This window comes from Camelus bactrianus, chromosome 1 (genome assembly GCF_048773025.1).
Source record: "Camelus bactrianus isolate YW-2024 breed Bactrian camel chromosome 1, ASM4877302v1, whole genome shotgun sequence".
Lineage (NCBI taxonomy): Eukaryota > Metazoa > Chordata > Mammalia > Artiodactyla > Camelidae > Camelus > Camelus bactrianus.
In genome coordinates, this window is record NC_133539.1 from 128408051 (window position 1) to 128432154 (window position 24104).

Here is a 24104-nt window from a genome sequence, read left to right on the forward strand (position 1 = left end):
ACTTGCTCAGTTCTGAGAGATAAGTGTGTGTGAAAGCCGTCCTTCACCTAGCTTGTTGGGAACACAAAGTTTCTTTTCAGTTGCAAACTCCATTCCATACATATATATGGGGAGGTTCTAGCTCCAACTCGGTTTTACAGTGAAAACTGCAGGAACTTCAAACCGGCACTTGGAAACAGACTGAGAAAGCAGAGAAAAAGTGTCTCCTGCAACCCGTTCCCTTGGTGCTAGATGAACGAACGTCTCTCCACTTGCTCAGTTCTAACAGATAAGTGTGTGTGAAAGCCGTCCTTCACCTAGCTTGTTGGGAACACAAAGTTTCTTTTCAGTTGCAAACTCCATTCCATACATATATATGGGGAGGTACTAGCTCCAACTCGGTTTGACAGTGAAAACTGCAGGAACTTCAAACCGGCACTAGGAAACAGACTGAGAAAGCAGAGAAATAGTGTCTCCTTCAACCCGTTCCCTTGGTGCTAGATGAAAGAACGCCTCTCAACTTGCTCAGTTCTGAGAGATAAGTGTGTGTGAAAGCCGTCCTTCACCTAGCTTGTTGGGAACACAAAGTTTCTTTTCAGTTGCAAACTCCATTCCATACATATATATGGGGAGGTACTAGCTCCAACTCGGTTTTACAGTGAAAACTGCAGGAACTTCAAACCGGCACTTGGAAACAGACTGAGAAAGCAGAGAAAAAGTGTCTCCTGCAACCCGTTCCCTTGGTGCTAGATGAACGAACGTCTCTCCACTTGCTCAGTTCTAACAGATAAGTGTGTGTGAAAGCCGTCCTTCACCTAGCTTGTTGGGAACACAAAGTTTCTTTTCAGTTGCAAACTCCATTCCATACATATATATGGGGAGGTACTAGCTCCAACTCGGTTTGACAGTGAAAACTGCAGGAACTTCAAACCGGCACTAGGAAACAGACTGAGAAAGCAGAGAAAAAGTGTCTCCTGCAACCCGTTCCCTTGGTGCTAGATGAACGAACGTCTCTCCACTTGCTCAGTTCTGAGAGATAAGTGTGTGTGAAAGCCGTCCTTCACCTAGCTTGTTGGGAACAAAAAGTTTCTTTTCAGTTGCAAACTCCATTCCATACATATATATGGGGAGGTACTAGCTCCAACTCGGTTTTACAGTGAAAACTGCAGGAACTTCAAACCGGCACTAGGAAACAGACTGAGAAAGCAGAGAAAAAGTGTCTCCTGCAACCCGTTCCCTTGGTGCTAGATGAACGAACGTCTCTCCACTTGCTCAGTTCTGAGAGATAAGTGTGTGTGAAAGCCGTCCTTCACCTAGCTTGTTGGGAACACAAAGTTTCTTTTCAGTTGCAAACTCCATTCCATACATATATATGGGGAGGTACTAGCTCCAACTCGGTTTTACAGTGAAAACTGCAGGAACTTCAAACCGGCACTAGGAAACAGACTGAGAAAGCAGAGAAAAAGTGTCTCCTGCAACCCGTTCCCTTGGTGCTAGATGAACGAACGTCTCTCCACTTGCTCAGTTCTGAGAGATAAGTGTGTGTGAAAGCCGTCCTTCCCCTAGCTTGTTGGGAACACAAAGTTTCTTTTCAGTTGCAAACTCCATTCCATACATATTTATTGAGAGGTACTAGCTCCAACTCGGTTTTACAGTGAAAACTGCAGGAACTTCAAACCGGCACTAGGAAACAGACTGAGAAAGCAGAGAAAAAGTGTCTCCTGCAACCCGTTCCCTTGGTGCTAGATGAACGAACGTCTCTCCACTTGCTCAGTTCTGAGAGATAAGTGTGTGTGAAAGCCGTCCTTCACCTAGCTTGTTGGGAACACAAAGTTTCTTTTCAGTTGCAAACCCCATTCCATACATATATATGGGGAGGTACTAGCTCCAACTCGGTTTTACAGTGAAAACTGCAGGAACTTCAACCCGGCACTAGGAAACAGACTGAGAAAGCAGAGAAAAAGTGTCTCCTGCAACCCGTTCCCTTGGTGCTAGATGAACGAACGTCTCTCCACTTGCTCAGTTCTGAGAGATAAGTGTGTGTGAAAGCCGTCCTTCACCTAGCTTGTTGGGAACACAAAGTTTCTTTTCAGTTGCAAACTCCATTCCATACATATATATGGGGAGGTACTAGCTCCAACTCGGTTTTACAGTGAAAACTGCAGGAACTTCAAACCGGCACTAGGAATCAGACTGAGAAAGCAGAGAAAAAGTGTCTCCTGCAACCCGTTCCCTTGGTGCTAGATGAACGAACGTCTCTCCACTTGCTCAGTTCTGAGAGATAAGTGTGTGTGAAAGCCGTCCTTCACCTAGCTTTTTGGGAACACAAAGTTTCTTTTCAGATGCAAACTCCATTCCATACATATATATGGGGAGGTACTAGCTCCAACTCGGTTTTACAGTGAAAACTGCAGGAACTTCAAACCGGCACTAGGAAACAGACTGAGAAAGCAGAGAAAAAGTGTCTCCTGCAACCCGTTCCCTTGGTGCTAGATGAACGAACGTCTCTCCACTTGCTCAGTTCTGAGAGATAAGTGTGTGTGAATGCCGTCCTTCACCTAGCTTGTTGGGAACACAAAGTTTCTTTTCAGTTGCAAACTCCATTCCATACATATATATGGGGAGGTACTAGCTCCAACTCGGTTTTACAGTGAAAACTGCAGGAACTTCAAACCGGCACTAGGAAACAGACTGAGAAAGCAGAGAAAAAGTGTCTCCTGCAACCCGTTCCCTTGGTGCTAGATGAACGAACGTCTCTCCACTTGCTCAGTTCTGAGAGATAATTGTGTGTGAAAGCCGTCCTTCACCTAGCTTGTTGGGAACACAAAGTTTCTTTTCTGTTGCAAACTACATTCCATACATATATATTGGGAGGTACTAGCTCCAACTCGGTTTTACAGTGAAAACTGCAGGAACTACAAACCGGCACTAGGAAACAGACTGAGAAAGCAGAGAAAAAGTGTCTCCTGCAACCCGTTCCCTTGGTGCTAGAAGAACGAACGTCTCTCCACTTGCTCTGTTCTGAGAGATAAGTGTGTGTGAAAGCCGTACTTCACCTAGCTTGTTGGGAACACAAAGTTTCTTTTCAGTTGCAAACTCCATTCCATACATATATATGGGGAGGTACTAGCTCCAACTCTGTTTGACAGTGAAAACTGCAGGAACTTCAAACCGGCACTAGGAAACACACTGAGAAAGCAGAGAAAAAGTGTCTCCTGCAACCCGTTCCCTTGGTGCTAGATGAACGAACATCTCTCCACTTGCTTAGTTCTGAGAGATAATTGTGTGTGAAAGCCGTCCTTCACCTAGCTTGTTGGGAACACAAAGATTCTTTTCAGTTGCAAACTCCATTCCATACATATATATGGGGAGGTACTAGCTCCAACTCGGTTTTACAGTGAAAACTGCAGGAACTTCAAACCGGCACTAGGAAACAGACTGAGAAAGCAGAGAAAAAGTGTCTCCTGCAACCCGTTCCCTTGGTGCTAGATGAACGAACGTCTCTCCACTTGCTCAGTTCTGAGAGATAAGTGTGTGTGAAAGCCGTCCTTCACCTAGCTTGTTGGGAACACAAAGTTTCTTTTCAGTTGCAAACTCCAATCCATACATATATATGGGGAGGTACTAGCTCCAACTCGGTTTTACAGTGAAAACTGCAGGAACTTCAAACCGGCACTAGGAAACAGACTGAGAAAGCAGAGAAAAAGTGTCTCCTGCAACCCGTTCCCTTGGTGCTAGATGAACGAACGTCTCTCCACTTGCTCAGTTCTGAGAGATAAGTGTGTGTGAAAGCCGTCCTTCAACTAGGTTGTTGGGAACACAAAGTTTCTTTTCAGTTGCAAACTCAATTCCATACATATATATGGTGAGGTACTAGCTCCAACTCGGTTTTACAGTGAAAACTGCAGGAACTTCAAACCGGCACTAGGAAACAGACTGAGAAAGCAGAGAAAAAGTGTCTCCTGCAACCCGTTCCCTTGGTGCTAGATGAACGAACGTCTCTCCACTTGCTCAGTTCTGAGAGATAAGTGTGTGTGAAAGCCGTCCTTCACCTAGCTTGTTGGGAACACAAAGTTTCTTTTCAGTTGCAAACTCCATTCCATACATATATATGGGGAGGTACTAGCTCCAACTCGGTTTTACAGTGAAAACTGCAGGAACTTCAAACCGGCACTAGGAAACAGACTGAGAAAGCAGAGAAAAAGTGTCTCCTGCAACCCGTTCCCTTGGTGCTAGATGAACGAACGTCTCTCCACTTGCTCAGTTCTGAGAGATAAGTGTGTGTGAAAGCCGTCCTTCCCCTAGCTTGTTGGGAACACAAAGTTTCTTTTCAGTTGCAAACTCCATTCCATACATATATATGGGGAGGTACTAGCTCCAACTCGGTTTTACAGTGAAAACTGCAGGAACTTCAAACCGGCACTAGGAAACAGACTGAGAAAGCAGAGAAAAAGTGTCTCCTGCAACCCGTTCCCTTGGTGCTAGATGAACGAACGTCTCTCCACTTGCTCAGTTCTGAGAGATAAGTGTGTGTGAAAGCCGTCCTTCACCTAGCTTGTTGGGAACACAAAGTTTCTTTTCAGTTGCAAACTCCATTCCATACATATATATGGGGAGGTACTAGCTCCAACTCGGTTTTACAGTGAAAACTGCAGGAACTTCAACCCGGCACTAGGAAACAGACTGAGAAAGCAGAGAAAAAGTGTCTCCTGCAACCCGTTCCCTTGGTGCTAGATGAACGAACGTCTCTCCACTTGCTCAGTTCTGAGAGATAAGTGTGTGTGAAAGCCGTCCTTCACCTAGCTTGTTGGGAACACAAAGTTTCTTTTCAGTTGCAAACTCCATTCCATACATATATATGGGGAGGTACTAGCTCCAACTCGGTTTTACAGTGAAAACTGCAGGAACTTCAAACCGGCACTAGGAATCAGACTGAGAAAGCAGAGAAAAAGTGTCTCCTGCAACCCGTTCCCTTGGTGCTAGATGAACGAACGTCTCTCCACTTGCTCAGTTCTGAGAGATAAGTGTGTGTGAAAGCCGTCCTTCACCTAGCTTTTTGGGAACACAAAGTTTCTTTTCAGATGCAAACTCCATTCCATACATATATATGGGGAGGTACTAGCTCCAACTCGGTTTTACAGTGAAAACTGCAGGAACTTCAAACCGGCACTAGGAAACAGACTGAGAAAGCAGAGAAAAAGTGTCTCCTGCAACCCGTTCCCTTGGTGCTAGATGAACGAACGTCTCTCCACTTGCTCAGTTCTGAGAGATAAGTGTGTGTGAATGCCGTCCTTCACCTAGCTTGTTGGGAACACAAAGTTTCTTTTCAGTTGCAAACTCCATTCCATACATATATATGGGGAGGTACTAGCTCCAACTCGGTTTTACAGTGAAAACTGCAGGAACTTCAAACCGGCACTAGGAAACAGACTGAGAAAGCAGAGAAAAAGTGTCTCCTGCAACCCGTTCCCTTGGTGCTAGATGAACGAACGTCTCTCCACTTGCTCAGTTCTGAGAGATAATTGTGTGTGAAAGCCGTCCTTCACCTAGCTTGTTGGGAACACAAAGTTTCTTTTCTGTTGCAAACTACATTCCATACATATATATTGGGAGGTACTAGCTCCAACTCGGTTTTACAGTGAAAACTGCAGGAACTTCAAACCGGCACTAGGAAACAGACTGAGAAAGCAGAGAAAAAGTGTCTCCTGCAACCCGTTCCCTTGGTGCTAGAAGAACGAACGTCTCTCCACTTGCTCTGTTCTGAGAGATAAGTGTGTGTGAAAGCGGTACTTCACCTAGCTTGTTGGGAACACAAAGTTTCTTTTCAGTTGCAAACTCCATTCCATACATATATATGGGGAGGTACTAGCTCCAACTCGGTTTGACAGTGAAAACTGCAGGAACTTCAACCCGGCACTAGGAAACACACTGGGAAAGCAGAGAAAAAGTGTCTCCTGCAACCCGTTCCCTTGGTGCTAGATGAACGAACGTCTCTCCACTTGCTCAGTTCTGAGAGATAATTGTGTGTGAAAGCCGTCCTTCACCTAGCTTGTTGGGAACACAAAGTTTCTTTTCTGTTGCAAACTACATTCCATACATATATATTGGGAGGTACTAGCTCCAACTCGGTTTTACAGTGAAAACTGCAGGAACTTCAAACCGGCACTAGGAAACAGACTGAGAAAGCAGAGAAAAAGTGTCTCCTGCAACCCGTTCCCTTGGTGCTAGATGAAAGAACGTCTCTCCACTTGCTCAGTTCTGAGAGATAAGTGTGTGTGAAAGCCGTCCTTCCCCTAGCTTTTTGGGAACACAAAGTTTCTTTTCAGTTGCAAACTCCATTCCATACATATATATTGGGAGGTACTAGCTCCAACTCGGTTTTACAGTGAAAACTGCAGGAACTTCAAACCGGCACTAGGAAACAGACTGAGAAAGCAGAGAAAAAGTGTCTCCTGCAACCCGTTCCCTTGGTGCTAGAAGAACGAACGTCTCTCCACTTGCTCAGTTCTGAGAGATAAGTGTGTGTGAAAGCCGTACTTCACCTAGCTTGTTGGGAACACAAAGTTTCTTTTCAGTTGCAAACTCCATTCCATACATATATATGGGGAGGTACTAGCTCCAACACGGTTTGACAGTGAAAACTGCAGGAACTTCAACCCGGCACTAGGAAACAGACTGAGAAAGCAGAGAAAAAGTGTCTCCTGCAACCCGTTCCCTTGGTGCTAGATGAACGAACATCTCTCCACTTGCTTAGTTCTGAGAGATAATTGTGTGTGAAAGCCGTCCTTCACCTAGCTTGTTGGGAACACAAAGTTTCTTTTCAGTTGCAAACTCCATTCCATACATATATATGGGGAGGTACTAGCTCCAACTCGGTTTTACAGTGAAAACTGCAGGAACTTCAACCCGGCACTAGGAAACAGACTGAGAAAGCAGAGAAAAAGTGTCTCCTGCAACCCGTTCCCTTGGTGCTAGATGAACGAACGTCTCTCCACTTGCTCAGTTCTGAGAGATAAGTGTGTGTGAAAGCCGTCCTTCACCTAGCTTGTTGGGAATACAAAGTTTCTTTTCAGTTGCAAACTCCATTCCATACATATATATGGGGAGGTACTAGCTCCAACTCGGTTTTACAGTGAAAACTGCAGGAACTTCAAACCGGCACTAGGAAACAGACTGAGAAAGCAGAGAAAAAGTGTCTCCTGCAACCCGTTCCCTTGGTGCTAGATGAACGAACGTCTCTCCACTTGCTCAGTTCTGAGAGATAAGTGTGTGTGAAAGCCGTCCTTCAACTAGGTTGTTGGGAACACAAAGTTTCTTTTCAGTTGCAAACTCAATTCCATAATTATATATGGGGAGGTACTAGCTCCAACTCGGTTTTACAGTGAAAACTGCAGGAACTTCAAACCGGCACTAGGAAACAGACTGAGAAAGCAGAGAAAAAGTGTCTCCTGCAACCCGTTCCCTTGGTGCTAGATGAACGAACGTCTCTCCACTTGCTCAGTTCTGAGAGTTAAGTGTGTGTGAAAGCCGTCCTTCACCTAGCTTGTTGGGAACACAAAGTTTCTTTTCAGTTGCAAACTCCATTCCATACATATATATGGGGAGGTACTAGCTCCAACTCGGTTTTACAGTGAAAACTGCAGGAACTTCAACCCGGCACTAGGAAACAGACTGAGAAAGCAGAGAAAAAGTGTCTCCTGCAACCCGTTCCCTTGGTGCTAGATGAACGAACGTCTCTCCACTTGCTCAGTTCTGAGAGATAAGTGTGTGTGAAAGCCGTCCTTCACCTAGCTTGTTGGGAACACAAAGTTTCTTTTCAGTTGCAAACTCCATTCCATACATATATATGGGGAGGTACAAGCTCCAAATCGGTTTTACAGTGAAAACTGCAGGAACTTCAAACCGGCACTAGGAAACAGACTGAGAAAGCAGAGAAAAAGTGTCTCCTGCAACCCGTTCCCTGGGTGCTGGATGAACGAACGTCTCTCCACTTGCTCAGTTCTGAGAGATAAGTGTGTGTGAAAGCCGTCCTTCACCTAGCTTGTTGGGAACACAAAGTTTCTTTTCAGTTGCAAACTCCATTCCATACATATATATGGGGAGGTACTAGCTCCAACTCTGTTTTACAGTGAAAACTGCAGGAACTTCAAACCGGCACTAGGAAACAGACTGAGAAAGCAGAGAAAAAGTGTCTCCTGCAACCCGTTCCCTTGGTGCTAGATGAACGAACGTCTCTCCACTTGCTCAGTTCTGAGAGATAAGTGTGTGTGAAAGCCGTACTTCACCTAGCTTGTTGGGAACACAAAGTTTCTTTTCAGTTGCAAACTCCATTCCATACATATATATGGGGAGGTACTAGCTCCAACTCGGTTTGACAGTGAAAACTGCAGGAACTTCAACCCGGCACTAGGAAACAGACTGAGAAAGCAGAGAAAAAGTGTCTCCTGCAACCCGTTCCCTTGGTGCTAGATGAACGAACATCTCTCCACTTGCTTAGTTCTGAGAGATAATTGTGTGTGAAAGCCGTCCTTCACCTAGCTTGTTGGGAACACAAAGTTTCTTTTCAGTTGCAAACTCCATTCCATACATATATATGGGGAGGTACTAGCTCCAACTCGGTTTTACAGTGAAAACTGCAGGAACTTCAAACCGGCACTAGGAAACAGACTGAGAAAGCAGAGAAAAAGTGTCTCCTGCAACCCGTTCCCTTGGTGCTAGATGAACGAACGTCTCTCCACTTGCTCAGTTCTGAGAGATAAGTGTGTGTGAAAGCCGTCCTTCACCTAGCTTGTTGGGAACACAAAGTTTCTTTTCAGTTGCAAACTCCATTCCATACATATATATGGGGAGGTACTAGCTCCAACTCGGTTTTACAGTGAAAACTGCAGGAACTTCAAACCGGCACTAGGAAACAGACTGAGAAAGCAGAGAAAAAGTGTCTCCTGCAACCCGTTCCCTTGGTGCTAGATGAACGAACGTCTCTCCTCTTGCTCAGTTCTGAGAGATAAGTGTGTGTGAAAGCCGTCCTTCAACTAGGTTGTTGGGAACACAAAGTTTCTTTTCAGTTGCAAACTCAATTCCATAATTATATATGGGGAGGTACTAGCTCCAACTCGGTTTTACAGTGAAAACTGCAGGAACTTCAACCCGGCACTAGGAAACAGACTGAGAAAGCAGAGAAAAAGTGTCTCCTGCAACCCGTTCCCTTGGTGCTAGATGAACGAACGTCTCTCCACTTGCTCAGTTCTGAGAGTTAAGTGTGTGTGAAAGCCGTCCTTCACCTAGCTTGTTGGGAACACAAAGTTTCTTTTCAGTTGCAAACTCCATTCCATACATATATATGGGGAGGTACTAGCTCCAACTCGGTTTGAGAGTGAAAACTGCAGGAACTTCAACCCGGCACTAGGAAACAGACTGAGAAAGCAGAGAAAAAGTGTCTCCTGCAACCCGTTCCCTTGGTGCTAGATGAACGAACGTCTCTCCACTTGCTCAGTTCTGAGAGATAAGTGTGTGTGAAAGCCGTCCTTCACCTAGCTTGTTGGGAACACAAAGTTTCTTTTCAGTTGCAAACTCCATTCCATACATATATATTGGGAGGTACAAGCTCCAACTCTGTTTTACAGTGAAAACTGCAGGAACTTCAAACCGGCACTAGGAAACAGACTGAGAAAGCAGAGAAAAAGTGTCTCCTGCAACCCGTTCCCTTGGTGCTGGATGAACGAACGTCTCTCCACTTGCTCAGTTCTGAGAGATAAGTGTGTGTGAAAGCCGTCCTTCACCTAGCTTGTTGGGAACACAAAGTTTCTTTTCAGTTGCAAACTCCATTCCCTACATATATATGGGGAGGTACTAGCTCCAACTCGGTTTTACAGTGAAAACTGCAGGAACTTCAAACCGGCACTAGGAAACACACTGAGAAAGCAGAGAAAAAGTGTCTCCTGCAACCCATTCCCTTGGTGCTGGATGAACGAACGTCTCTCCACTTGCTCAGTTCTGAGAGATAAGTGTGTGTGAAAGCCGTCCTTCACCTAGCTTGTTGGGAACACAAAGTTTCTTTTCAGTTGCAAACTCCATTCCATACATATATATGGGGAGGTACAAGCTCCAACACGGTTTTACAGTGAAAACTGCAGGAACTTCAAACCGGCACTAGGAAACAGACTGAGAATGCAGAGAAAAAGTGTCTCCTGCAACCCGTTCCCTTGGTGCTAGATGAACGAACGTCTCTCCACTTGCTCAGTTCTGAGAGTTAAGTGTGTGTGAAAGCCGTCCTTCACCTAGCTTGTTGGGAACACAAAGTTTCTTTTCAGTTGCAAACTCCATTCCATACATATATATGGGGAGGTACTAGCTCCAACTCGGTTTGACAGTGAAAACTGCAGGAACTTCAAACCGACACTAGGAAACAGACTGAGAAAGCAGAGAAAAAGTGTCTCCTGCAACCCGTTCCCTTGGTGCTAGAAGAACGAACGTCTCTCCACTTGCTCAGTTCTGAGAGATAAGTGTGTGTGAAAGCCGTACTTCACATAGCTTGTTGGGAACACAAAGTTTCTTTTCAGTTGCAAACTCCATTCCATACATATATATGGGGAGGTACTAGCTCCAACTCGGTTTGACAGTGAAAACTGCAGGAACTTCAACCCGGCACTAGGAAACAGACTGAGAAAGCAGAGAAAAAGCTTCTCCTGCAACCCGTTCCCTTGGTGCTAGATGAACGAACGTCTCTCCACTTGCTCAGTTCTGAGAGATAAGTGTGTGTGAAAGCCGTCCTTCAACTAGGTTGTTGGGAACACAAAGTTTCTTTTCAGTTGCAAACTCAATTCCATACTTATATATGGGGAGGTACTAGCTCCAACTCGGTTTTACAGTGAAAACTGCAGGAACTTCAAACCGGCACTAGGAAACAGACTGAGAAAGCAGAGAAAAAGTGTCTCCTGCAACCCGTTCCCTTGGTGCTAGATGAACGAACGTCTCTCCACTTGCTCAGTTCTGAGAGTTAAGTGTGTGTGAAAGCCGTCCTTCACCTAGCTTGTTGGGAACACAAAGTTTCTTTTCAGTTGCAAACTCCATTCCATACATATATATGGGGAGGTACTAGCTCCAACTCGGTTTTACAGTGAAAACTGCAGGAACTTCAACCCGGCACTAGGAAACAGACTGAGAATGCAGAGAAAAAGTGTCTCCTGCAACCCGTTCCCTTGGTGCTAGATGAACGAACGTCTCTCCACTTGCTCAGTTCTGAGAGATAAGTGTGTGTGAAAGCCGTCCTTCACCTAGCTTGTTGGGAACACAAAGTTTCTTTTCAGTTGCAAACTCCATTCCATACATATATATTGGGAGGTACAAGCTCCAACTCGGTTTTACAGTGAAAACTGCAGGAACTTCAAACCGGCACTAGGAAACAGACTGAGAAAGCAGAGAAAAAGTGTCTCCTGCAACCCGTTCCATTGGTGCTAGATGAACGAACGTCTCTCCACTTGCTCAGTTCTGAGAGATAAGTGTGTGTGAAAGCCGTTCTTCACCTAGCTTGTTGGGAACACAAAGTTTCTTTTCAGTTGCAAACTCCATTCCATACATATATATGGGGAGGTACAAGCTCCAACACGGTTTTACAGTGAAAACTGCAGGAACTTCAACCCGGCACTAGGAAACAGACTGAGAAAGCAGAGAAAAAGTGTCTCCTGCAACCCGTTCCCTTGGTGCTAGATGAACGAACGTCTCTCCACTTGCTCAGTTCTGAGAGTTAAGTGTGTGTGAAAGCCGTCCTTCACCTAGCTTGTTGGGAACACAAAGTTTCTTTTCAGTTGCAAACTCCATTCCATACATATATATGGGGAGTTACTAGCTCCAACTCGGTTTGACAGTGAAAACTGCAGGAACTTCAAACCGGCACTAGGAAACAGACTGAGAAAGCAGAGAAATAGTGTCTCCTTCAACCCGTTCCCTTGGTGCTAAATGAAAGAACGCCTCTCAACTTGCTCAGTTCTGAGAGATAAGTGTGTGTGAAAGCCGTCCTTCACCTAGCTTGTTGGGAACACAAAGTTTCTTTTCAGTTGCAAACTCCATTCCATACATATATATGGGGAGGTACTAGCTCCAACTTGGTTTTACAGTGAAAACTGCAGGAACTTCAAACCGGCACTAGGAAACAGACTGAGAAAGCAGAGAAAAAGTGTCTCCTGCAACCCGTTCCCTTGGTGCTAGATGAACGAACGTCTCTCCACTTGCTCAGTTCTGAGAGATAAGTGTGTGTGAAAGCCGTCCTTCACCTAGCTTGTTCGGAACACAAAGTTTCTTTTCAGTTGCAAACTCCATTCCATACATATATATGGGGAGGTACTAGCTCCAACTCGGTTTTACAGTGAAAACTGCAGGAACTTCAAACCGGCACTAGGAAACAGACTGAGAAAGCAGAGAAAAAGTGTCTCCTGCAACCCGTTCCCTTGGTGCTAGATGAACGAACGTCTCTCCACTTGCTCAGTTCTGAGAGATAAGTGTGTGTGAAAGCCGCCTTCACCTAGCTTGTTGGGAACACAAAGTTTCTTTTCAGTTGCAAACTCCATTCCATACATATATATGGGGAGGTACTAGCTCCAACTCGGTTTTACAGTGAAAACTGCAGGAACTTCAAACCGGCACTAGGAAACAGACTGAGAAAGCAGAGAAAAAGTGTCTCCTGCAACCCGTTCCCTTGGTGCTAGATGAACGAACGTCTCTCCACTTGCTCAGTTCTGAGAGATAAGTGTGTGTGAAAGCCGTCCTTCACCTAGCTTGTTGGGAACACAAAGTTTCTTTTCAGTTGCAAACTCCATTCCATACATATATATGGGGAGGTACTAGCTCCAACTCGGTTTTACAGTGAAAACTGCAGGAACTTCAAACCGGCACTAGGAAACAGACTGAGAAAGCAGAGAAAAAGTGTCTCCTGCAACCCGTTCCCTTGGTGCTAGATGAACGAACGTCTCTCCACTTGCTCAGTTCTGAGAGATAAGTGTGTGTGAAAGCCGTCCTTCCCCTAGCTTGTTGGGAACACAAAGTTTCTTTTCAGTTGCAAACTCCATTCCATACATATATATTGAGAGGTACTAACTCCAACTCGGTTTTACAGTGAAAACTGCAGGAACTTCAAACCGGCACTAGGAAACAGACTGAGAAAGCAGAGAAAAAGTGTCTCCTGCAACCCGTTCCCTTGGTGCTAGATGAACGAACGTCTCTCCACTTGCTCAGTTCTGAGAGATAAGTGTGTGTGAAAGCCGTCCTTCACCTAGCTTGTTGGGAACACAAAGTTTCTTTTCAGTTGCAAACTCCATTCCATACATATATATGGGGAGGTACTAGCTCCAACTCGGTTTTACAGTGAAAACTGCAGGAACTTCAACCCGGCACTAGGAAACAGACTGAGAAAGCAGAGAAAATGTGTCTCCTGCAACCCGTTCCCTTGGTGCTACATGAACGAACGTCTCTCCACTTGCTCAGTTCTGAGAGATAAGTGTGTGTGAAAGCCGTCCTTCACCTAGCTTGTTGGGAACACAAAGTTTCTTTTCAGTTGCAAACTCCATTCCATACATATATATGGGGAGGTACTAGCTCCAACTCGGTTTTACAGTGAAAACTGCAGGAAATTCAAACCGGCACTAGGAATCAGACTGAGAAAGCAGAGAAAAAGTGTCTCCTGCAACCCGTTCCCTTGGTGCTAGATGAACGAACGTCTCTCAACTTGCTCAGTTCTGAGAGATAAGTGTGTGTGAAAGCCGTCCTTCACCTAGCTTGTTGGGAACACAAAGTTTCTTTTTAGTTGCAAACTCCATTCCATACATATATATGGGGAGGTACTAGCTCCAACTCGGTTTTACAGTGAAAACTGCAGGAACTTCAACCCGGCACTAGGAAACAGACTGAGAAAGCAGAGAAAAAGTGTCTCCTGCAACCCGTTCCCTTGGTGCTAGATGAACGAACGTCTCTCCAATTGCTCAGTTCTGAGAGATAAGTGTGTGTGAAAGCCGTCCTTCACCTAGCTTGTTGGGAACACAAAGTTTCTTTTCAGTTGCAAACTCCATTCCATACATATATATGGGGAGGTACTAGCTCCAACTCGGTTTTACAGTGAAAACTGCAGGAACTTCAAACCGGCACTAGGAAATAGACTGAGAAAGCAGAGAAAAAGTGTCTCCTGCAACCCGTTCCCTTGGTGCTAGATGAACGAACGTCTCTCCACTTGCTCAGTTCTGAGAGATAAGTGTGTGTGAAAGCCGTCCTTCACCTAGCTTGTTGGTAACACAAAGTTTCTTTTCAGTTGCAAACTCCATTCCATACATATATATGGGGAGGTACTAGCTCCAACTCGGTTTTACAGTGAAAACTGCAGGAACTTCAAACCGGCACTAGGAAACAGACTGAGAAAGCAGAGAAAAAGTGTCTCCTGCAACCCGTTCCCTTGGTGCTAGATGAACGAACGTCTCTCCACTTGCTCAGTTCTGAGAGATTAGTGTGTGTGAAAGCCGTCCTTCCCCTAGCTTTTTGGGAACACAAAGTTTCTTTTCAGTTGCAAACTCCATTCCATACATATATATATGGAGGTACTAGCTCCAACTCGATTTTACAGTGAAAACTGCAGGAACTTCAAACCGGCACTAGGAAACAGACTGAGAAAGCAGAGAAAAAGTGTCTCCTGCAACCCGTTCCCTTGGTGCTAGATGAACGAACGTCTCTCCACTTGCTTAGTTCTGAGAGATAAGTGTGTGTGAAAGCCGTCCTTCACCTAGCTTGTTGGGAACACAAAGTTTCTTTTCAGTTGCAAACTCCATTCCATACATATATATGGGGAGGTAATAGCTCCAACTCGGTTTTACAGTGAAAACTGCAGGAACTTCAACCCGGCACTAGGAAACAGACTGAGAAAGCAGAGAAAAAGTGTCTCCTGCAACCCGTTCCCTTGGTGCTAGATGAACGAACGTCTCTCCACTTGCTCAGTTCTGAGAGATAAGTGTGTGTGAAAGCCGTCCTTCACCTAGCTTGTTGGGAACACAAAGTTTCTTTTCAGTTGCAAACTCCATTCCATACATATATATGGGGAGGTACTAGCTCCAACTCGGTTTTACAGTGAAAACTGCAGGAACTTCAAACCGGCACTAGGAAACAGACTGAGAAAGCAGAGAAAAAGTGTCTCCTGCAACCCGTTCCCTTGGTGCTAGATGAACGAACGTCTCTCCACTTGCTCAGTTCTGAGAGATAAGTGTGTGTGAAAGCCGTCCTTCACCTAGCTTGTTGGGAACACAAAGTTTCTTTTCAGTTGCAAACTCCATTCCATACATATATATGGGGAGGTAATAGCTCCAACTCGGTTTTACAGTGAAAACTGCAGGAACTTCAAACCAGCACTAGGAAACAGACTGAGAAAGCAGAGAAAAAGTGTCTCCTGCAACCCGTTCTCTGGGTGCTAGATGAACGAACGTCTCTCCACTTGCTCAGTTCTGAGAGATAAGTGTGTGTGAAAGCCGTCCTTCCCCTAGCTTGTTGGGAACACAAAGTTTCTTTTCAGTTGCAAACTCCATTCCATACATATATATTGAGAGGTACTAGCTCCAACTCGGTTTTACAGTGAAAACTGCAGGAACTTCAAACCGGCACTAGGAAACAGACTGAGAAAGCAGAGAAAAAGTGTCTCCTGCAACCCGTTCCCTTGGTGCTAGATGAACGAACGTCTCTCCACTTGCTCAGTTCTGAGAGATAAGTGATTGTGAAAGCCGTCCTTCACCTAGCTTGTTGGGAACACAAAGTTTCTTTTCAGTTGCAAACTCCATTCCATACATATATATGGGGAAGTACTAGCTCCAACTCGGTTTTACAGTGAAAACTGCAGGAACTTCAACCCGGCACTAGGAAACAGACTGAGAAAGCAGAGAAAAAGTGTCTCCTGCAACCCGTTCCCTTGGTGCTAGATGAACGAACTTCTCTCCACTTGCTCAGTTCTGAGAGATAAGTGTGTGTGAAAGCCGTCCTTCACCTAGCTTGTTGGGAACACAAAGTTTCTTTTCAGTTGCAAACTCCATTCCATACATATATATGGGGAGGTACTAGCTCCAACTCGGTTTTACAGTGAAAACTGCAGGAACTTCAAACCGGCACTAGGAATCAGACTGAGAAAGCAGAGAAAAAGTGTCTCCTGCAACCCGTTCCCTTGGTGCTAGATGAACGAACGTCTCTCAACTTGCTCAGTTCTGAGAGATAAGTGTGTGTGAAAGCCGTCCTTCACCTAGCTTGTTGGGAACACAAAGTTTCTTTTTAGTTGCAAACTCCATTCCATACATATATATGGGGAGGTACTAGCTCCAACTCGGTTTTACAGTGAAAACTGCAGGAACTTCAACCCGGCACTAGGAAACAGACTGAGAAAGCAGAGAAAAAGTGTCTCCTGCAACCCGTTCCCTTGGTGCTAGATGAACGAACGTCTCTCCACTTGCTCAGTTCTGAGAGATAAGTGTGTGTGAAAGCCGTCCTTCACCTAGCTTGTTGGGAACACAAAGTTTCTTTTCAGTTGCAAACTCCATTCCATACATATATATGGGGAGGTACTAGCTCCAACTCGGTTTTACAGTGAAAACTGCAGGAACTTCAAACCGGCACTATGAAATAGACTGAGAAAGCAGAGAAAAAGTGTCTCCTGCAACCCGTTCCCTTGGTGCTAGATGAACGAACGTCTCTCCACTTGCTCAGTTCTGAGAGATAAGTGTGTGTGAAAGCCGTCCTTCACCTAGCTTGTTGGGAACACAAAGTTTCTTTTCAGATGCAAACTCCATTCCATTCATATATATGGGGAGGTACTAGCTCCAACTCGGTTTTACAGTGAAAACTGCAGGAACTTCAAACCGGCACTAGGAAACAGACTGAGAAAGCAGAGAAAAGTGTCTCCTGCAAACCGTTCCCTTGGTGCTAGATGAACGAACGTCTCTCCACTTGCTCAGTTCTGAGAGATAAGTGTGTGTGAATGCCGTCCTTCACCTAGCTTGTTGGGAACACAAAGTTTCTTTTCAGTTGCAAACTCCATTCCATACATATATATGGGGAGGTACTAGCTCCAACTCTGTTTGACAGTGAAAACTGCAGGAACTTCAAACCGGCACTAGGAAACAGACTGAGAAAGCAGAGAAAAAGTGTCTCCTGCAACCCGTTCCCTTGGTGCTAGATGAACGAACGTCTCTCCACTTGCTCAGTTCTGAGAGATAATTGTGTGTGAAAGCCGTCCTTCACCTAGCTTGTTGGGAACACAAAGTTTCTTTTCTGTTGCAAACTACATTCCATACATATATATTGGGAGGTACTAGCTCCAACTCGGTTTTACAGTGAAAACTGCAGGAACTTCAAACCGGCACTAGGAAACAGACTGAGAAAGCAGAGAAAAAGTGTCTCCTGCAACCCGTTCCCTTGGTGCTAGATGAACGAACGTCTCTCCACTTGCTCAGTTCTGAGAGATAAGTGTGTGTGAAAGCCGTCCTTCCCCTAGCTTGTTGGGAACACAAAGTTTCTTTTCAGTTGCAAACTCCATTCCATACATATATATTGGGAGGTACTAGCTCCAACTCGGTTTTACAGTGAAAACTGCAGGAACTTCAAACCGGCACTAGGAAACAGACTGAGAAAGCAGAGAAAAAGTGTCTCCTGCAACCCGTTCCCTTGGTGCTAGAAGAACGAACGTCTCTCCACTTGCTCAGTTCTGAGAGATAAGTGTGTGTGAAAGCCGTCCTTCACCTAGCTTGTTGGGAACACAAAGTTTCTTTTCAGTTGCAAACTCCATTCCATACATATATATGGGGAGGTACTAGCTCCAACTCGGTTTGACAGTGAAAACTGCAGGAACTTCAACCAGGCACTAGGAAACAGACTGAGAAAGCAGAGAAAAAGTGTCTCCTGCAACCCGTTCCCTTGGTGCTAGATGAACGAACTTCTCTCCACTTGCTCAGTTCTGAGAGATAAGTGATTGTGAAAGCCGTCCTTCACCTAGCTTGTTGGGAACACAAAGTTTCTTTTCAGTTGCAAACTCCATTCCATACATATATATGGGGAAGTACTAGCTCCAACTCGGTTTTACAGTGAAAACTGCAGGAACTTCAACCCGGCACTAGGAAACAGACTGAGAAAGCAGAGAAAAAGTGTCTCCTGCAACCCGTTCCCTTGGTGCTAGATGAACGAACTTCTCTCCACTTGCTCAGTTCTGAGAGATAAGTGTGTGTGAAAGCCGTCCTTCACCTAGCTTGTTGGGAACACAAAGTTTCTTTTCAGTTGCAAACTCCATTCCATACATATATATGGGGAGGTACTAGCTCCAACTCGGTTTTACAGTGAAAACTGCAGGAACTTCAAACCGGCACTAGGAATCAGACTGAGAAAGCAGAGAAAAAGTGTCTCCTGCAACCCGTTCCCTTGGTGCTAGATGAACGAACGTCTCTCAACTTGCTCAGTTCTGAGAGATAAGTGTGTGTGAAAGCCGTCCTTCACCTAGCTTGTTGGGAACACAAAGTTTCTTTTTAGTTGCAAACTCCATTCCATACATATATATGGGGAGGTACTAGCTCCAACTCGGTTTTACAGTGAAAACTGCAGGAACTTCAACCCGGCACTAGGAAACAGACTGAGAAAGCAGAGAAAAAGTGTCTCCTGCAACCCGTTCCCTTGGTGCTAGATGAACGAACGTCTCTCCACTTGCTCAGTTCTGAGAGATAAGTGTGTGTGAAAGCCGTCCTTCACCTAGCTTGTTGGGAACACAAAGTTTCTTTTCAGTTGCAAACTCCATTCCATACATATATATGGGGAGGTACTAGCTCCAACTCGGTTTTACAGTGAAAACTGCAGGAACTTCAAACCGGCACTATGAAATAGACTGAGAAAGCAGAGAAAAAGTGTCTCCTGCAACCCGTTCCCTTGGTGCTAGATGAACGAACGTCTCTCCACTTGCTCAGTTCTGAGAGATAAGTGTGTGTGAAAGCCGTCCTTCACCTAGCTTGTTGGGAACACAAAGTTTCTTTTCAGATGCAAACTCCATTCCATTCATATATATGGGGAGGTACTAGCTCCAACTCGGTTTTACAGTGAAAACTGCAGGAACTTCAAACCGGCACTAGGAAACAGACTGAGAAAGCAGAGAAAAGTGTCTACTGCAAACCGTTCCCTTGGTGCTAGATGAACGAACGTCTCTCCACTTGCTCAGTTCTGAGAGATAAGTGTGTGTGAATGCCGTCCTTCACCTAGCTTGTTGGGAACACAAAGTTTCTTTTCAGTTGCAAACTCCATTCCATACATATATATGGGGAGGTACTAGCTCCAACTCTGTTTGACAGTGAAAACTGCAGGAACTTCAAACCGGCACTAGGAAACAGACTGAGAAAGCAGAGAAAAAGTGTCTCCTGCAACCCGTTCCCTTGGTGCTAGATGAACGAACGTCTCTCCACTTGCTCAGTTCTGAGAGATAATTGTGTGTGAAAGCCGTCCTTCACCTAGCTTGTTGGGAACACAAAGTTTCTTTTCTGTTGCAAACTACATTCCATACATATATATTGGGAGGTACTAGCTCCAACTCGGTTTTACAGTGAAAACTGCAGGAACTTCAAACCGGCACTAGGAAACAGACTGAGAAAGCAGAGAAAAAGTGTCTCCTGCAACCCGTTCCCTTGGTGCTAGATGAACGAACGTCTCTCCACTTGCTCAGTTCTGAGAGATAAGTGTGTGTGAAAGCCGTCCTTCCCCTAGCTTGTTGGGAACACAAAGTTTCTTTTCAGTTGCAAACTCCATTCCATACATATATATTGGGAGGTACTAGCTCCAACTCGGTTTTACAGTGAAAACTGCAGGAACTTCAAACCGGCACTAGGAAACAGACTGAGAAAGCAGAGAAAAAGTGTCTCCTGCAACCCGTTCCCTTGGTGCTAGAAGAACGAACGTCTCTCCACTTGCTCAGTTCTGAGAGATAAGTGTGTGTGAAAGCCGTCCTTCACCTAGCTTGTTGGGAACACAAAGTTTCTTTTCAGTTGCAAACTCCATTCCATACATATATATGGGGAGGTACTAGCTCCAACTCGGTTTGACAGTGAAAACTGCAGGAACTTCAACCAGGCACTAGGAAACAGACTGAGAAAGCAGAGAAAAAGTGTCTCCTGCAACCCGTTCCCTTGGTGCTAGATGAACGAACATCTCTCCACTTGCTTAGTTCTGAGAGATAATTGTGTGTGAAAGCCGTCCTTCACCTAGCTTGTTGGGAACACAAAGTTTCTTTTCAGTTGCAAACTCCATTCCATACATATATATGGGGAGGTACTAGCTCCAACTCGGTTTTACAGTGAAAACTGCAGGAACTTCAAACCGGCACTAGGAAACAGACTGAGAAAGCAGAGAAAAAGTGTCTCCTGCAACCCGTTCCCTTGGTGCTAGATGAACGAACGTCTCTCCACTTGCTCAGTTCTGAGAGATAAGTGTGTGTGAAAGCCGTCCTTCAACTAGATTGTTGGGAACACAAAGTTTCTTTTCAGTTGCAAACTCAATTCCATACTTATATATGGGGAGGTACTAGCTCCAACTCGGTTTTACAGTGAAAACTGCAGGAACTTCAAACCGGCACTAGGAAACAGACTGAGAAAGCAGAGAAAAAGTGTCTCCTGCAACCCGTTCCCTTGGTGCTAGATGAACGAACGTCTCTCCACTTGCTCAGTTCTGAGAGTTAAGTGTGTGTGAAAGCCGTCCTTCACCTAGCTTGTTGGGAACACAAAGTTTCTTTTCAGTTGCAAACTCCATTCCATACATATATATGGGGAGGTACTAGCTCCAACACGGTTTGACAGTGAAAACTGCAGGAACTTCAAACCGGCACTAGGAAACAGACTGAGAAAGCAGAGAAAAAGTGTCTCCTTCAACCTGTTCCCTTGGTGCTAGATGAAAGAACGTCTCTCAACTTGCTCAGTTCTGAGAGATAAGTGTGTGTGAAAGCCGTCCTTCACCTAGCTTGTTGGGAACACAAAGTTTCTTTTCAGTTGCAAACTCCATTCCATACATATATATGGGGAGGTACTAGCTCCAACTCGGTTTTACAGTGAAAACTGCAGGAACTTCTAACCGGCAATAGGAAACAGACTGAGAAAGCAGAGAAAAAGTGTCTCCTGCAACCCATTCCCTTGGTGCTAGATGAACGAACGTCTCTCCACTTGCTCAGTTCTGAGAGATAAGTGTGTGTGAAACCGTCCTTCACCTAGCTTGTTGGGAACACAAAGTTTCTTTTCAGTTGCAAACTCCATTCCATACATATATACGGGGATGTACTTGCTCCAACCCGGTTTTACAGTGAAAACTGCAGGAACTTCAAACCGGCACTAGGAAACAGACTGAGAACGCAGAGAAAAAGTGTCTCCTGCAACCCGTTCCCATGGTGCTAGATTAACGAACGTCTCTCCACTTGCTCAGTTCTGAGAGATAAGTGTGTGTGAAAGCCGTCCTTCACCTAGCTTGTTGGGAAAACAAAGTTTCTTTTCAGTTACAAACTCCATTCCATACATATATCTGGGGAGGTACTAGCTCCAACTCGGTTTTACAGTGAAAACTGCAGGAACTTCAAACCGGAACTAGGAAAAAGATTGAGAAAGCAGAGAAAAAGTGTCTCCTGCATCCCGTTCACTTGGTGCTAGATGAACGAACGTCTCTCCACTTGCTCAGTTCTGAGAGATAATTGTGTGTGAAAGCCGTCCTTCACCTAGCTTGTTGGGAACACAAAGTTTCTTTTCAGTTGCAAACTCCATTCCATACATATATATAGGGAGGTACTAGCTCCAACTCGGTTTTACAGTGAAAACTGCAGGAACTTCAACCCGGCACTAGGAAACAGACTGAGAAAGCAGAGAAAAAGTGTCTCCTGCAACCCGTTCCCTTGGTGCTAGATGAACGAACGTCTCTCCACTTGCTCAGTTCTGAGAGATAAGTGTGTGTGAAAGCCGTCCTTCACCTAGCTTGTTGGGAACACAAAGTTTCTTTTCAGTTGCAAACTCCATTCCATACATATATATGGGGAGGTACTAGCTCCAACTGTGTTTGACAGTGAAAACTGCAGGAACTTCAAACCGGCACTAGGAAACAGACTGAGAAAGCAGAGAAAAAGTGTCTCCTGCAACCCATTCCCTTGGTGCTAGATGAACGAACGTCTCTCCACTTGCTCAGTTCTGAGAGATAAGTGTGTGTGAAAGCCGTCCTTCACCTAGCTTGTTGGGAACACAAAGTTTCTTTTCAGTTGCAAACTCCATTCCATACATATATATGGGGAGGTACCAGCTCCAACTCGGTTTTAAAGTGAAAACTGCAGGAACTTCAAACCGGCACTAGGAAACAGACTGAGAAAGCAGAGAAAAAGTGTCTCCTGCAACCCGTTCCCTTGGTGCTAGATGAACGAACGTCTCTCCACTTGCTCAGTTCTGAGAGATAAGTGTGTGTGAAACCGTCCTTCACCTAGCTTGTTGGGAACACAAAGTTTCTTTTCAGTTGCAAACTCCATTCCATACATATATATGGGGAGGTACTAGCTCCAACTCGGTTTTACAGTGAAAACTGCAGGAACTTCAAACCGGCACTAGGAAACAGACTGAGAAAGCAGAGAAAAAGTGTCTCCTGCAACCCGTTCCCTTGGTGCTAGATGAAGGAACGTCTCTCCACTTGCTCAGTTCTGAGAGATAAGTGTGTGTGAAAGCCGTCCTTCACCTAGCTTGTTGGGAACACAAAGTTTATTTCAGTTGCAAACTCCATTCCATACATATATATGGGGAGGTACTAGCTCCAAATCTGTTTGACAGTGAAAACTGCAGGAACTTCAAACCGGCACTAGGAAACAGACTGAGAAAGCAGAGAAAAAGTGTCTCCTGCAACCCGTTCCCTTGGTGCTGGATGAACGAACGTCTCTCCACTTGCTCAGTTCTGAGGGATAAGTGTGTGTGAAAGCCGTCCTTCACCTAGCTTGTTGGGAACACAAAGTTTCTTTTCAGTTGCAAACTCCATTCCATACATATATATGGGGGGGTACTAGCTCCAACTCGGTTTTAAAGTGAAAACTACAGGAACTTCAAACCGGCACTAGGAAACAGACTGAGAAAGCAGAGAAATAGTGTCTCCTGCAACCCGTTCCCTTGGTGCTAGATGAACGAACGTCACTCCACTTGCTCAGTTCTGAGAGATAAGTGTGTGTGAAAGCCGTCCTTCACCTAGCTTGTTGGGAACACAAAGTTTCTTTTCAGTTTCAAACTCCATTCCATACATATATATGGGGAGGTACCAGCTCCAACTCGGTTTTACAGTGAAAACTGCAGGAACTTCAAACCGGCACTAGGAAACAAACTGAGAAAGCAGAGAAAAAGTGTCTCCTGCAACCCGTTCCCTTGGTGCTAGATGAACGAACGTCTCTCCACTTGCTCAGTTCTGAGAGATAAGTGTGTGTGAAACCGTCCTTCACCTAGCTTGTTGGGAACACAAAGTTTCTTTTCAGTTGCAAACTCCATTCCATACATATATATGGGGAGGTACTAGCTCCAACACGGTTTTACAGTGAAAACTGCAGGAACTTCAAACCGGCACTAGGAAACAGACTGAGAAAGCAGAGAAAAAGTGTCTCCTGCAACCCGTTCCCTTGGTGCTAGATGAAGGAACGTCTCTCCACTTGCTCAGTTCTGAGAGATAAGTGTGTGTGAAAGCCGTCCTTCACCTAGCTTGTTGGGAACACAAAGTTTCTTTTCAGTTGCAAACTCGATTCCATACATATATATGGGGAGGTACTAGCTCCAACTCGGTTTTACAGTGAAAACTGCAGGAACTTCAAACCGGCACTAGGAAACAGACTGAGAAAGCAGAGAAAAAGTGTCTCCTGCAACCCGTTCCCTTGGTGCTGGATGAACGAATGTCTCTCCACTTGCTCAGTTCTGAGGGATAAGTGTGTGTGAAAGCCGTCCTTCACCTAGCTTGTTGGGAACACAAAGTTTCTTTTCAGTTGCAAACTCCATTTCATACATATATATGGGGAGGTACTATCTCCAAATCGGTTTTACAGTGAAAACTACAGGAACTTCTATCCGGCACTAGGAAACAGACTGAGAAAGCAGAGAAATAGTGTCTCC